At 46.6% G+C, this 16,639-nt stretch overlaps 1 long non-coding RNA gene across 1 annotated transcript; it reads left to right on the forward strand.

Annotated features, from left to right (window-relative positions):
• Positions 1-13,619: 13,619 nt before the first annotated feature.
• On the forward strand, positions 13,620-15,317 carry LOC132668741 (uncharacterized). Its single transcript, XR_009605738.3, has 2 exons — positions 13,620-13,769; positions 14,876-15,317. It is a non-coding gene; the product is annotated as an uncharacterized LOC132668741 (long non-coding RNA).
• The last annotated feature ends 1,322 nt before the right edge of the window (positions 15,318-16,639 follow it).

Raw genomic sequence — 16,639 nt, forward strand, 5'->3', positions numbered from 1 at the left:
CTCATGCATGCTCTCTCTCTCAAAAAAAAAAAAAACTGTAATAATCTTGTGAGAGATATAATATAGAAAATTATACAGAACATGAGATAGTACAACCAAGTAACCATATAACTACTCAGCATCCAACTCTGTCTGGATTACCCTTCCCACCTTTATTGATAAGCCTGAATTCTGCAAATACCCGAATGCCATTATCTACACAGAATCCTCCCCTGGTGACTTACCTTGGCACTCACTTTTCTGGCACCAGCCCTCTGCAGTAGCAGCCTGGGAACCCCAGACTCACTGGGCCTCCTGCCCTCTGGAGCTCCAGGGCAGGAGCCAGCCCTACCCTCACTCAGCCAACTCCTCATATATTAGAAAAAGGAAAATGAGAGAGGAGTTAAGGTGTCTTCTGCAGGTGTCTCCACATTGGGGTGGGAAATGGATGAATTACATTCGACAGCTCCTTGCTTCTTGAATCCAGTGCTATGTTGAGCAGGTGCCCCTGTGCACATTATCCAGAGCACATAACTGACAGAATCATCCAGGACCATGGGCAAGAAGCTTTGCCTTCTACCACTGGACACAGACTACATCCCAAGTCATTAATCCCCCCATAGACAGGTTAGGATTAGACTGTCTTGTATCTGGACCACTGAGCCACATTTGTATTGTTGGGAACAATGTTGGAATCGTGCAGCTCAGAGGTCTAATACCTGTCACAAACTGTTCCTGGACTCATTCTTCTCTCCCCTCGTTCCAAGCCTTCTGAGCAAGCAAATGAGGGCTTTCAGCCATAAGTGATTGAGTTACCTAACCAAACTGACGAGAAAAGGGTGGAAGCAAACAAAATAAAAGCTAAGATTTGAATTTAGCCAAAGGAATTGTACAGCAGGGAATGGCTTTTCAATCTGAGAAAGCTGAAGGTAGATGTTAAGAAAATTAACTTGGACATTTTTTATGCATCAAGGGCTCACTGTTCACTAAAAGAGGCTTGGAATCTTGGTCAGGACACTGTCTTTAGAAGACAGTGAATGCTGAGAGAATTTGGGACAGTTGGCATGGATACATGACACAGACCATGAATCTGGCCATCTCCATACTCAGCTATCTTGTCTTTGAATGCCATGATGAAGCACAGCTCAAGGACAAAGATTTCATACTTAAATTTTGTTAATGTTTATTTATTTTTGAGACAGAGACAGAGCATGAGCAGGGGAGGAGCAGAGAGAGAAGGAGACACAGAATCCGAAACAGGCTCCAGGCCCCCAGCTGTCAGCACAGAGCCTGACGCGGGGCTTGAACCCACAAACTGTGAGATCATGACCTGAGCCGAAGTCAGACGCTTAACCAACTGAGCCACCCAGGAGCTCCAGTAAAAGTCCATTACTTAGGATAACCACTGTACCAGTTAGGATAACTCAACACTCCCATCCCCGCCTTCCCCCAACCCTCTCCTCAGTCCAAACATGACCATGGCCTTCTCCTGGTCAACTCCAGCATCATCATCTTGAGGGCTCAGCATAGCCGAAGGAAGTGAAGCCAGCCAGAGGGTCAACAGGGGAAAGAAAATACAACTGAGAGCAGAAGAGGTTGATACCATGGGCCACGTGTGCATATGTGGCCAGCAACACCACTACTGTCATTTCGGTAAGAGACCTGGGTTGGTTTGGGGTCTGTAGAGCATCTGTGTATTTTATATACTTATATGTACATATTTATGTATGTGTTTTAATATATTTCATGTCTATAGAAATACTTCATGTTATTTATGTGAATCTGGGCTTATTACGTCAGGTTGGACAAAGAGGAATCAAGGTTTTAGGGGGAGCCCTGGAGTTTCAAGTAGGGGAGTTCGATGCTGGAGGGAGGAAAAGTTACCAGAAGGACTGAAGAAGGTTGAGAGTGCTGGGAAGTCATGCCCTTTCTCTGGCCTGCAGGTGTCTGTCTCTGTCTCTCCCCTGCCTGCTCCTGTCTCCACACCCCAGCCCCAATTCACTAGAGCTCCCAAGTCACTCTGTCTCTTCCTCTACTGTTTTTTCCTTCACACGCAGAAGCAATCTATCATCATTCCTCCATTGTTATTGACTTCATTGTCACTGGTTTTTTAGGTTGCCAGTTGAGTGGTTTTTTTTTTTTATGTAAAACAAATGTTTGTAAATCATCACATTTTCCCATTGACTTCCATTGCTATTTCAGAAGTATGATCCCACAGAGGAAAAAACCTTGGCATACATAGTAAAAACCACAGATGGAAGCTACTATAGCCTTCAAAGAACATTCTGCCTTTGACTGAGTATGATTTATGAGTATGTGATTCTCCCCCTGGACATCTGCAAGAAAAGTTAGGCAAACAAGCAATCAATTAGAGTACTCCATGTTAAAAGTCTATTTATTATTTATTAACCACCTTTCTTGATTGATTGGCTTCCGTTTTACTGGTTTTTCTCAATGACCCAGTGTAAATTGACTACTTAATCATTCACACTTGTAATCATTGGTCCAGACATTCGATGGAAACTGCCTGTAAGCTCGCTGGGCAACACCTGTTAGGAACAGTGCCTCAATAACCTCCCTTCTTCTTCGTGGTCACTGTGTCCTGATCTGTCCTACACTCCTCTGCTCCTTCCCGACTCCCCTGGTCATGAGACACCGTCTCAGGACTGACCTTGGCCTCCTTCTCAGCTGTAAGTCCCATTTATTTCCTTAATTATATCTACTTCTGTCCACTTCCTGCCCCCAAGTTTCTGCTGGGCATAGCCTCTTCTTCCACCTGTTTGCTCTGAGGTCCATGCATTTATTTGTCAAATGCTCAGAGCAGAATATTAAAAAGTTACTCTTTTTTTGAAACTGTATTTTAGCATAGTGCCAGTAGCTAGTGGTATATGACTTTCAGTTCTAGTCTCTCTTTTTATTTTTTATTTATTTTTTTACGTTTATTTATTTTTGAGAGAGACAGAACATGAACGGGGAGGGGCAGAGAGAGAGAGAATGACACAGAATACAAAACAGGCCCTAGGCTCTGAACTGTCAGCATAGAGCCCGACATGGGGCTCCAACTCACAAACCATATGATCATGACCTAAGCCAAAGTTGGATTCTTAACTGACTGAGCCACCCAGGTGCCTTTGGTTGTAGCCTTTCTAAGCAGGAATATACAGTCTTCCAGTTGGGGGTTTGGGGTTGTTTTGGGGTTTTTTTTAGTCCAATATCACATGTACGTTGGAAGTTCTGTCATCTGTGTGGGGCATTCCTACCTTGAATTATCAGATGTGCAAGGGAAGCACGTCCAAACAATATCACTAAAATCTAACCTCCTTAAAACCCAAGGAGCGCTTGGGTGGCTCAGTTGGTTAAGCATCCAACTTTGACTCAGATCATGATCTCACGGTTCACAGGTCCAAGCCCCATGTCGGCTCTGTGCCGACAGCTCAGACCCTGGAGCCTGCTTAGGATTCTGTGTCTCCCTCTCTCTCTGCCCCTCCCCCACTTGCACACGCTCTCTCTAGCTCTCTCTCTCTCTCTTTTTTAAAAATAAACATTTAGGGGCGCCTGGGTGGCTCAGTCGGTTAAGTGTCCGACTTCAGCTCAGGTCACCATCTCGCGGTCCGCGAGTTCGAGCCCCGCGTCGGGCTCTGGGCTGATGGCTCAGAGCCTGGAGCCTGCTTCCGATTCTTTGCCTCCCTCTCTCTCTGCCCCTCCCCCGTTCATGCTCTGTCTCTCTCTGTCTCAAAAATAAATAAACGTTAAAAAAAATTTTTTTTAATAAATAAATAAACATTTTAAAAAATTTAAAAAAGCAAAAAACAAAAAAACCTCAGGCATCACAGCATCCAAAAATCCACATGGAAAGGAATGTGAATCTGTTCTTGACCAAACAACAGCCAGAGCCCAGGTAATCCAAATAGCAGCAGACTTATACCTAAAGCTTTACTAAACAACCCTCATCCTTACATGTGATGTTCTTTGATATCTATTCTATTCCATTTCATTCGTAAAAACTAGTTTTACCCATTAAACTGATTTTACAACTGGGTTGAATCCCACAGTTTGTAAAAACACTGCTTCCATCAGTCTGGCTGAAGCATTAAAGCCAGATAATGTTGCCAGTTGACGGGCTGGGAGTCAAGTGGGGAACCACTGGAGACCTGGGCCAAATCCCTGCTCTTCTCCTGCCTTGCTGACAGTAGAGGACAAACTACTTAGCCTCACTATGACTCACTTTCCATCTTAAATCCTCACATGCCTATCAGAGGGATCTAATGAGATGAGAGATGTGAAAACACTTTGTAAATATTAAAGAACCATTCAACTCCAAGGGGGTGGCGGCAGCCACTGAGAAGGATGATGCGTCAGAATAACCGGCTAGCTGTTTCTCTACAAGTCAGCTCGGTTCCTCGGAGCTCTGGCAGAGGTGGAAGAGGGCCAGAACCTAGTGATGAAACCAAGAAGAGGGAGGAAATGAAGGAGACTGACAAATCCCAAAACAAGCATCACTGCGTTGGCCAGAGATTTACAACCAGCACCCGCCACCGAGAACCAGGGGCTCCCTGCCTTCCTCCAAGAGGCGTACAAAATTCATGCAATTTATATACACACAGAGACATATGTGACTCTGGATGTAAGATACAGTGTATATATACTATATAATATGTAGTACAATATTATATACGTGTTAGTGAATAGTACGCGCGCGCACACACACACACACACACACACACAAATTCTCAGAGGCTCTGTTGCCAAATTTCCTCACGGCGTTCCTGATGCTAAGCTGACAGTTCCCTCTCGTTCATGATTCAGGAGCTCTCAAGAACACTGTCATTTGGTTAGAGAGAACTCTCCCAGCATATGCAAGAGCCATCTTGGCACGTGTTCTGTATTATTTGATCTGCCTCCCACCGTCGATCAAAGAGCACTTCTAACTGAGCCAGATGATTCAGCAATCTAGAAGTCATTAGCCACAGTTTATAGAAGTCTTCTGAGAAGGAATTCCTATCCCAACAAGACTTCTAGCTGAATTTCCCTTTACCCTAGAGATTTTAAATTCAAATGTCTATGAGGAGGCAGGCACGTTCCATAGATGGGGGGGGGGGGGGGGAGGGGGGGAGATGGGCAGGAGTATATTTGTCACTGTGGAGTGCTGGGACCACATTCAGCCGGTGTGCCATCTAAAGTGTGCCTATGCCCAGGGGCGCCTGGGTGGCTCAGTCAGTTAAGCGTCCGACTTCGGCTCAGGTCATGATTTCATGGTTTGTGGGTTCGAGCCCCATGTCGGGCTCTGTGCTAACAGCTCAGAGCCTGGAGCCTGCTTTGGATTCTGTGTCTCCCTCTCTCTCTGCCCCTCCCCTGCTCAAGCTCTGTCTCACTCTATCAAAAATAAATAAATGTAAAAAAAAAAAAAATTAAAGTGTGCCTATGCCCAAACCAGCTGATTATTGGCCTATATTGCAGATTTTCCCCTGCTCCAAAAGAAGTAAAAAAAAAAAAAATCTGTATTCCTATGTAAAAATTTCCTGATTCTTAAATGGTTGCTCAACTTTTTAAGACATATATATCAAAGAAAACATAACAAATTCAGCCTATGAATATCAATGAATGGCCTGTTCTTTTTTCTCAAAAAAAAAAAAAACCAGAATTAAGTGATTTTTTTCCTATTACAATAACTCATTAAAGGGTGAAAATTCAAAATAAAAGTCAAATTCATCTAGTGTCCTGTCTTTAGACTTTCGTACCATCTTAGCCCATATCCGCTAAGAAACAGAGCCTGAGACAAGGATTAGGACATTTACACTTTACTGGGGGGGATACTTTCTACAGACTTTAAGAACAAGGGAAAGGGGAAAGGGTCAGAGGAAAGAGGAGCATTACAGAGTGCTGCCTCTGTTCACTACAAGCCACAAAGAGACACAACAGAACACCAGGCAGGTGGATTCACTCCACATATGAAGACACAGGTGAGCTACAAGGGGAAACTGACCCTCAAGAACAGTCCACGGGAGAAAAGAAGGACAGAAGCGTATCTGCCAATTCCTTACTTTGCATCTTCAATGTCTTACTCAACTCTGCCTAGTTGTGGTCCTGGCAAGCTCACTCCTATCTCCTGTTTCCCACTAGTCAATGTTTACCCCATAGGGTGACCCTCCCCTGAACCTGCAGATGCCAGACTCCATAACTGCATGGAGCTTCTGCTTATCCAAGTCCAAAAGTGGCAGGAAGAACCAGAAAACTTCAGGCACATGGCTGGTTGGCCTAGCTGCAGAGCACAGGGAAGAGGATGGCCCAGCTCTCTCAGGGCAGGTGACTGGTTGGCCCCAGTGGTGGCTGCAGTATGGTCCAGGAGGTGGTTGGTGCCTTCAGAAAAAAAGGAGGCAACTTGGGGAATCTAAGAGTATAGACAGGCATAGAATAATACATGGACATAGTCAAAGCATAGCTATATTAAGAATCATTAAGGGGTACCTGGGTGGCTCAGTAGGTTAAGAGTCCAACTTTGGCTCAGGTCATGATCTCGCCATTCATGGGTTCGAGCCCTGTGTGGAGCCTGCTTTGGATTCTGTGTCTCCTTCTCTCTCTGCCCCTCCCCTGCTTGTTCTCTCTCTCTCTCTCTCTCTCTCTCTCTCTCTCTCTCTCTCTCTCTCTCAAAAATAAAACATTAAAAATATTTTTTAAAAAGAATCATTAAGTTAGTTTGAACACTGAAAACAAGGAAATAAACCCACAAATTCTAATATCAGAAATGAGAGAGGGGACATCACTACAGATCCTGCAGACAGTAAAAAGATAACAAGGAAATGTTAGGGCAACAGTTATGTCAATAAATACAACTTGGATGAAATAGACACAGTCCTGGAAAAAAGTTACTAAGTCAACATGGCTCAACATGAAACTCACAGTTTCCCACTAACTCAAAATCATTCAAATCAGAACATTCATAAATTTACAAAGCCTCCTAATTTAAAGTCAAATAGTAAAGTTCTTAAAGCCAGGGAGACTCAAATGGAAGCTTACCTGCCAGGCTTCACATGAATACAGAAAAATTGGGTTGATAAAGCCAATCAAGAAAGTTGAGTGGGTGAGACAAATCTGGAGAAGAAACTAAGAATACTAGCACCATGCTCCCACTGCTCCAGAAAGCTTAATCCAGAAAAATACTCTGACAACAGCTGGTTGCCAGGTGTTTTACACCAGAAATGGTACAATTAGATGCCTACAGGGGTCAGAGACCAGCCAAGACAACAGAGGCCTGACGAGCCCCCTGCAACTTCATGGTTCCATCTGGTTTTGCAATTGAGTGTGGTCAGGGACTCTGGATTTTCTGCATAGTTATTTGAAATCCCCCAATGTTTAACTGCTGGCCCAAATTAAAAATAATAATAGCATATATATTGTGTGGGCCAAACAAAGCACATCAGCAAGCCAGAGACAGCCTACAGTCTGGCAGTGTGTGGCCTTTACGTCCGGTTTGCTTTTTCGGAGGTAAGGTGCAGAGAAGGGAGACTGGGAGGGGTTTTTGTTTGGTTGGTTGGTTTCCTATTTTAGAGTGCTGGAAAATAAAGTACTAGAAATTTTTTCTTTCTTTTTTATGACCCCTGCAGGATGCAGAACTTCAAAACAAAGGAAAACAGCATGGTTAGACATTCTGGCTCCTCCTCCATCCTGCCCCCCAAGACCCAGCAGATAAGGAGAGGTTGGGCTTCTTCTCTCCTCTTCAGGCTATTGTCAACCTACTGTCCCTGTCCTCAGTTTTTGAAACACAGTGGTGATTTTGTTTACTGCTGTTTCCATATGGCCGAGCAACGAGGAGGGTGTGAACACTGAGGGTTCATTTTACTGTGATAAGATGCTATCCTGTGTCAGGAAACAAGATGAAAAACAAATGTGCCTAGAGATTCCTGAGAAGAAAGGAAATTAATTTCAGAGCCCAGGCACTGGAGCGCACCGCTCCTGCTGTCTTTCAAGTTTGGCTGTCACGGCCACCTGTTCAAGTTCCAATGAGCCAACCCAAGGTAGCCAGCACCATCTCAGGGAGACACTTCCAATGGGCAGACAACTCCGTGGAGAATGCCTGGCACTAATGAGCCATCTCCCACCAGCACCCAGCCTCCCAGCGGCAAGAGAACTTTCCAGCATCACCCTGATGCACAGTGGCTGTACTGCAAGCCATGGAACGAAAGGTGCTCAGGAGGGCGAGCGCAACAGGCCACTTCAGAGAGGAGGGTGATCACTCAGGAATGAGAGGGGTAAGAGCACTGGAGGAGCCCATCAGGATGCAGACAGATGCTGAAAAAATGTCCTGAAAGCCACTCTCCCAATGCACTTGGATCGGCCTGGCCAAGCTCCCCATGGATCCAGACCCACTCCCCAGGGAGATGCCCCGAGCAGGTCAGGCCCCAGTGGTCCACATCCTTTGTGCATCTCCGTCAAGGCCTCAAGGCACAGTTTTTCCCAATGATAATCAGTAAGCTGGCAGCAGAAGAGTCACTTTTCACACCGGTCAAACAGAAAGCAGAGGGTTTCCAAGGCATCCTGCCGCTCTCCAGGCCTCCTGGGCCAACTTCAACTCCCCCAGACCCATAGAGGGAGAGGCTGAACCACTTGAACCAGAGCCGGGACTTTCACAAACCCCACCCAGCTGCACCTGGGGGACAGGCAGAGGGCATGGCCTCACCCGGAAGGCTAGTGCAGGGCCCAGGGGGTTCATGAGGACTGGGTGCAGACTCAGGTGCTGGGAAAGAAAAGAACAAAAGAGCCCCCCCACACACACACATATATAATCCCTGTACGACCTGGAGGCCGACTCTCCCCTAAATTGGGGAGACTTTTTCCCCAATGGTCCTTTCTGGAAAAATAAGAGAGACCACTCAGAGAATGAGCCACTTTACTGGAAAGGAAGAACTGAGAGGGGGAACAAGCAAGTACTCCTACTCATCTCAAGGTCTTCCCAAATTCTACAAGAAGTTTTGCCTCGGGGCATCCAGGTGGCTCAGTCGGTTGAGCATCTGACTCTTGATTTCAGCTCAGGTCATGATCTCACGGTCCGTGAGTTCGAGCTCAGCGTCGGGCTCTGTGCTGTCTGGTCCGTGAGTTCAAGCTCCACATCAGGCTTTATGCTGACAGCTCAGAGCCTGGAGCCTACTTCGTATTCTGTGTCTCCCTCTCTCTCTGCCCCTCCTCTGCTTTCTCGCTCTCCCAAAAATAAATGAACGTTAAAAAAAAAATTTTTTTTTAAATACCTCACATGTACAGAGTGCCAGGTGCTGTTTGAAGTGCTTGCATACATGTATCCTCACAGCCATCCTGTGTGGTAGGTCCTTCCACAGCTCCCAATTTGCTCATGAAGAAATTGGAGCACAGAGAGATTAAGGGACTTGCCCATGGTCACACAGCTAAAACGTGGTAGAGCTGGAATTTGAACCTCGACCACCTGAGCCTGTATGCCCGGCTGCCTCTTGATGCAACAAATAATAGTAACAAAGACAAAGAGCATGTTCTGATGAACAGAGTGCCTTCACTCATTTATTATTCCAAAAAATATTTTTGTTTAGCCCCCACCAAATGCAAGTCCCAGAGACAGAGCAGGGTAAACAAGTGATACCCAATTTCTGCCTTCATGATTCTTCTCGAGCAGCAAGACAGATCAAGTCAACGCTCCTAAAACTAAACGTGTAAGAGTGGTGGTAAGCACTATAAGGGAACAGACATGTAGAGAACAGTCAGCACTCTCTAAGACAAATATGACTTCTCTCATTTTACAGATGGGGAGGTGGGGATTTCAGAGTTCAATGCGATATAACAAAAAGAACACACTGATTTTAAATATTTTTTAAATGCTATTTACTTTTGAGTAGGCAGCCAATATCCACATGATTTGACATTCGCAAGATACTAAAGGGTAGACCGAAAGAGTCTCCTTCCCACCCAACTCCAGCCTCCCAGGACCCCTCCCAGAAGCAATCAATGCTGGGTCTCCTGCCAGAGACACACAAAAGCAATCAAATACACACACTTTCTTCACACAAGTTACAGCACAGCACACACACAGTTCCACCCCTGGGGTTTTTTTTTTCTCTAACAAACAAATACACAGCCCGCGTCTTCATTTTTCCATGGCTGCCTGGGAGTTCATTGCATGGATGTCCCACACCTGCTTTAGCCAGGCCCCTACTGATGGTCATTTAGGCGATTTCCAACCTTTTACAAGCACCGACCATGCTACTGGGACCCACCAAATGCATACACCATTTCACTCACTTGCAGGTGTAGCTGCATGATAACCTCCCAGAAGTAGAATTACTGGGGATGTGGCCACGTGGATCGGTAATTTTGATAGATATTAACCATATTGTACACCACTGAGATGTCCCTGATTCACACTCGCCTGGCAGTGGATGGAGTGGTTATCTCACCACACCCCAGCACAGTGACGACAGCACTGGAGAATCAAGTGAGTTTGGAGCTCGCTCCACTGAGGGCTTGGGCAGACTTCTCCACCTCGCATCTTGGAGGACCTCACGAGAAGAGTGGGCTTAGCAGGGACCCTGCCCTGTGCCGCTGGAGCGTCTAACACACAGCCCTTCGGAGCCAAGGTGAGAAGCACTGCGACTCCCCTGGGGAAGCAGCTCACGAGAGACGTCCCCAAGGCCACCTGCACTGAGCCGGAGGCCAGACAGGACACCTCAAAGGAGACACCAGCAAGGCAGCTCAGGCTCTGCAGCCAGACAGGCTGCTGTATGAGTTGCGTGACCTTGAGCAAGCTGCTGACTCTCTCCTTTCCTCCTCCAGGAGAAGAGTCAGACAGGTGTGCACCCGTGGAGCACCTGTCACACAGCAGAGGCTCAAACCCCAGTCACGGTCACGGGGCAGACACGGGCCCAGCACCCACCATTCCGGAACTCACAAGTGCCTCTCCCCTGTGACTATCTGGGCTCTCTGCCAAGGGTGAGGGGCCCACTCCATCCTTGAATGTGGGACAGCCCTCAAGCAATGCAGGACAGGAGCTGGTGACAGAGAAGGCAGCTTCTCTGCCCCTGGGGAGGGGGTTGGTGGCTCCCAGAGGTCATCAGGGGCACGGTGCCCCAAGTGCCCACAGCAACAGTGGCTCATCAGCCTGCCCTTGGAGTCACTCCCCTTCTCTCTCGTACCCCCCAAGTCTGCCCCCCATCAAGTAAACTATTTAGACTCAAATTCCTTCTAAGGGAGCCCAATCTAAGACAGTTATCATTGAGGGGAGGCTAAGCGGACAAATGAGGGGAGAGCAGCGATCAGCACAGAGATGTGCAGGTGAGACAGCCACCGCCCAGGCCAGATTTTGTGGCTCTCAGGTTCTAGAACAGCATCCATTTACACGTTGGTCATAGATGTTCTGTCAGGCCTAAGGTGGAACATGCTCAGAGAGAGCCTCTGTGAGACCCCACTCTCCCCTGAGCCACCCACCCTGGAGGGTCAGGACCAGTGTTTCTCGACTCTCCAAGTAGAAGCCCACCAAGCTCCTGAAGGCATGCTTGAGGTGGGCAGCAAGTCCCAGGGCATTTCAAAACAAATGTCCATGATGACAAGGAGAAGAGTACTCTTAGAGTGAGGCCAAGCCAGGTGAACAGAAATGTGACTGAGCAGATCGTGTTCAGGTGATGCATTCTCCAACAGAAAAACACACGGCCAGGCCAACGGCGGGAGAACCAGGTTTCCAATGTATCAAATGCACGCCTGTTGTCTAGGGTCCTGTGCCCTTTGCTTGGAGAAGTCATTTTGCCACAGTGGTCAGGCATTTGGGGGCCCCACTTTTGCAAATCTGCTCCTTGCACCAGGGTTTTGCCTGAATTTACCACCACAGGTTGGGGAAAGGGGGAAGAAAATCTCGCCACCTCTTTCTGAAAAGGCAAGAGTGAACTCTAGTTAAGTTTGGGAGCTGGATCATTAATGTCTCATTAGTGACTCTAATCTCTTACAAGCACAGAGAAGGCACCAGAAAATCATTGCCTAAGCTATGAGCTATAATTGCTGCTGTCCTAGGCAGGGGGAAAACAGGCCATGCTCTGTGCCTTCTTGCAAACAAAAGCCCAATTCGTTAATGAGGATTCTTAATTTAGGGCAGGAGAAAACTTTTGGGTTATTATTAGACCACAAATGGAGGCTTGTGTTTCATTTAACTGCCCCACTTAACCGAAAAAAAAAAAAAAAAAAAAAAAAAAACCTTCCGCTTTGTAAATTAAAGAATTATTTTTAAGTGTTAGAGGCCTCCAGATAACCTTGAGTAAAACCTCAGGCTTTGGTGCCCAATCCACAAATTTAACAAACTGGGGCAAACAATCCCAAAGGCTTTGTCCAGCTCCAACAATCTATGGTTCTGTTCATGTCACCACCTACTGCTCCTGGAGGTCCCTTCAAAATCCACACCTTATGGGGCACCTGGGTGGCTTAGTCAGTTGAGTGTCTGACTTTGGCTCAGGTCATAATCTCCCGGTTTGTGGGTTCAAGCTCTGCATCGGGCTCTGTGCTGACAACTCAGAGCCTGGAGCCTGCTTCGGATTCTGTGTCTCCCTCTCTCTCTGCCCCGCCCCAGCTCACACTCTGTCTCTCTCTCTCAAAAATAAATAATCATTAACAAAATAAATCCATGCCTTAATCTGTTCTTCCTAACCCTCAGGGTCTTTGGATACTGTTGGAGACCACATTATCTTCTGCCTGCCTGGGATCCCCACCCAAGCTCCTCACAAAGGATCCCATCTGTGAGCTAAGAAGTTCAAGGAAGACAGCAAAATCTTCCCTTTGCTATCCATAGGGAAAAAAAAGAAAAAAGATAATCATCTCTATCAGTTCCATACGCTACATGATCCAGTATTGTCCAAGGTCTTCTCCTGGCCAAATTAACAACACAAATCATCACCTTAAGAGGAAGTTCATGGGTACTGGAGAGGGGCAGCCCTGCATTATGGAGGCTTTAAAACCCATACTCATAAAATGTGATAGGAAAATTCATCTTTGAGGTTCATGGCCAACAAAATCTGCCATGTCTCTTTCATGGATGCTTTTAATGTTCTCTGCAGAGCAGTGAGTAGGTGACCCTGGGGAAAGCATGGGGTTGAGCATATTCCCTGAATAAAAACAAGAGGTTGGGGGGCACCTGAGTAGCTCAGTTGGTTAAGCATCCAATTCTTGATTTTGGCTCAGGCCATGATCTCAGGGTTTATGAGATCAAACCACACATCAGGTTCTACACTGATGGCTTGGAGCCTGCTTGGGATTCTCTCTCTCTCTCCCTCTCTCTCTCTCTCTCCCTCTTTCAAAATAAATAAAATAAAAACAAATAAACAAGAGGTGGGAACTGTGTCTCTCATGAGGGGACCCTGCCCAGGCACAAACCAAACCCCAGGCTCACAAGGGTGGCTCATCCTGGAGTCTTCTCACGATGCCTAGCTACACACAAAATGAGATTGACTGCATTCGGTTAAAAATAAATAAATAAAAGAAAGTGGTTGAGTTCAGTTCCACCACCAGGTTTTTTTGGGTTTTCCTTTTAGGCATCTGTCTTGGAAGTGGTGTGAGTGACCTCATAATGACCCAGCACCCTCTTGGGTTCTCTGTTTGTTTGCGGTCACCATGGAGACAACGTAGGATGTCCCTGGAGGGCTCTTGTACAGCATTTATTCTCTTTGCTACTAGTTCTTGACCCCAAAGCCATCCACCATTCTGAACACTAATGCTAACTGCCATAAGGAGCCTGGATGAGCCCCCAGGGGAGTCAGGAAAGGTCACCACGTGCCCAGCTAGGAGCCAGGAACCGCAAGGTGGAAAAAGTCCCTGCTTTCCAGGGTTTTGTGTCCATACCCACAAAGTCTCTTGCTTCCAACGGTGTTCCCAGTTTCTCCCAGTCATGTCTCCCAAATCTGCGCTCTTTCTGTGTCCTCTGACTCAATGAATGACACCAATATCCCCTAATCCCATAGCGAAGTCAGAAGCCTGGGGATCATCTCTGAACCTTCTCTACTCCTTCCCTCACATTCAATGAACCACCATCGTTTATCTTCTTGATCCTCTTTAGTCTTCAATCTGTTTATTCAGGGATGCCATATAGGGTTGCATAGAATGTGCACTGTCCAATTTAAGGCCTATTTTTCGCACCATGGTCTGTGAGACTGGTGGCCCCTAAAGTTGTACAGCGGGAAAAAAGCACTTTCCTTTTCTCTCCTTTCTGCTTCCGTTACCTAGGCTCTGACCAACACTTCTACCCTGGAATAGAGTCAGCCTGGTCTGGAGAAGGGCACTATGGGCACTCGATTCAGGTCTTGCCCCCACCCATCCAGTCTCCACAGAGTCCTTTATCAAAAAGGTGTGTCTTACAATGTCACCCCTCTGCTTCACACCCTCCACTGGCTGCCACAGTCTTCAAGATAAAACTCAAACTCCCTCACCAGGTTAGAAGACATAAAAGGCCTAGCACAATCTGGCCCCTGCTTCCTTCTTCAACTGCAACTTATACCTACACAACCACCACAGGCAACCTAATATTCCCACCACGTGAGGTTGTCAGAACCTTCCATACCACTGCTCACCATCAGAGCTTGGCCTGGAGGCCTATTTCCTCTGCCTAGACCTAGACCCCCAGCCGCCCTCTGCCCCACCTCTGCCCCTTGCCCCATGGTTCATCTAAACTCCTATGCATCTCTCAAGGCCCAGCTCACACATCACCTCCTCCAGGCTGTACTCCCTGACCAGGCTTGCCTGAGTCCCCATGACCCCAACTAGAGTCTAGGCCAAGTGCTTCACTACTGGGCCTTTTAGGACCAAAACAGTGCTCAATAAACCATGCCCTGTTGCATGCCAGAAAGAGCCTTCCAGGCCCCACTCCTCAGCAGATAACTGAGGAAATTACTGTCTGCAACTCTTCCCCCAGGAAGAATTTCTCTGCAGTATCACCACCCCTGGCAGCTCTGGAACCATCTGAAATAGCAGCTCAGGCCTGGTCTCTGCCCTTCCTTCCCTTCACTGCTCTACTCCTGCCCCACAGTCTGCGCCCGCCTCCACCAGCGGCAGCTGAAGCCTCCTGGGTGAGCCGGCCTGTTCCTGCAGCTCTGCAATTGCCCCGTGCAGATACCATCGCCATTTGCAAGGCTCACTCCTGCATACCAAACAGAAACTCCTGGTGGGGAGCCAAAACCCAGTCATCCTGCAGAGTCACCACCAGCCCCTTGGAAGGAAAAGGGACCTGTGTCCTGCCCCAGCCTCTCTCTCTCCTCCCGAGCTTCCTGACTTCTTGGTGCATCTGTTGTACTCTCTTGCAAAATCCTTGCTCTGTTCAAATTGGAAAGGGCGAGCACATCGAATGAAGTTCAAGACATCGCATTTCCTCCAAACATCCTTCCCTGTCCTCAGTAATGACACACTTTGCCTCTTGATGAAGCCCCCTGGCTCATACTGCAATTCTCTCTCTCCCTCTCTCTCTGTGCCTCCCCTGCTTACTCTCTCTGCCTCTCTCTCAAAACAAATAAGCTTTAAAAATTTTTAAAAAAAAAAGTTAAGATGGTAAATTTTATGTTACATATTTTACCATAGTGAAAAAGTTTTTTAAAAAAGTTAAAATGCTAAGTTTTACATTACGTAAATTTTGCCATAATTTCTTAATCACCAAGTTCTCCATTCTTTCCTTGAAAAACTCGGGGCCCAGAGAGCAGAAGCCACCTGCCGGTAGTTGGTCTTCTGGTCTCCGCCTTCCCTCATGATCCAGCTCTCCCTCTCCTTGGCTGTGACCGTGCACCCTAGACAGGCACTGCTGGGGCACATGCTCACTGCACGGTTCCGCTCCTTCTGCCTTTTTCTTTTATTCTCCCTCCACTGCTCAAGACCAACCTGCCTCTTGCATACACTTCAGCCAGAAGATGGTACCTGGGCTGAAAAGGTTGTGCAAAGGCTTGGTGAAGACAGATCACGCTGCGAGGATGTGCAGAAGTGACTGCCAGAGCCCCTGCTTTGCAGCATTTCTCTCAGAAATAACCTCTGTCACCCACAGGCCGCCCCTTTCATTCAGGTCTATCTTGTTTCTGGAAGCAAATCCACGTCCTCTCTGGCTCTCTGGCGCCATCTAGTGTTATTTTTTAAATAGCCACAAAGATTTTTTTTTTGTTCTAATTTCTAAAAGCATTTTTAAAGAACAAAACAGTTTTCAAAGTTTTACTGCAGAAGAATGTCTATAATATTCTATAATACTATACTAATAATATGATATTAATAATATTCTAGAAGGAAATCAACTTTACCCATTGTTCTAGCATTGAGTGGTCAAGAATTTTTCCGCCAACACGTTTATAAATATTTCAAAGATACTCTGAAGGGTAGATGTTGGTTTTATCCATCTGGCCCTTAGTATTGCCTTTGATAGAAAAACCGCCTGTGAGATAAAAATGAAGAAAGATCATATAAAAACAGGAAGGGGGACAAAACATAAGAGACCCTTAAATACAGAGAACAAACTGAGGGTTGCTGTAGGGCTTGTGGGTGGGGGGATGGGCTAAATGGGGAAGGGGCATTGAGGAAGACACTTGTTGGGATGAGCACGGGGTGTTACACATAGGGGATGAATCACTGGAATCTACTCCTGAAATCATTATTGCAACTATATGCTAACTTGAATGTACATTAAAAATAAATACATACATACGTA

The sequence above is a fragment of the Panthera onca genome, chromosome B3 (genome assembly GCF_046562875.1).
Source record: "Panthera onca isolate mPanOnc1 chromosome B3, mPanOnc1 haplotype 2, whole genome shotgun sequence".
NCBI lineage: Eukaryota > Metazoa > Chordata > Mammalia > Carnivora > Felidae > Panthera > Panthera onca.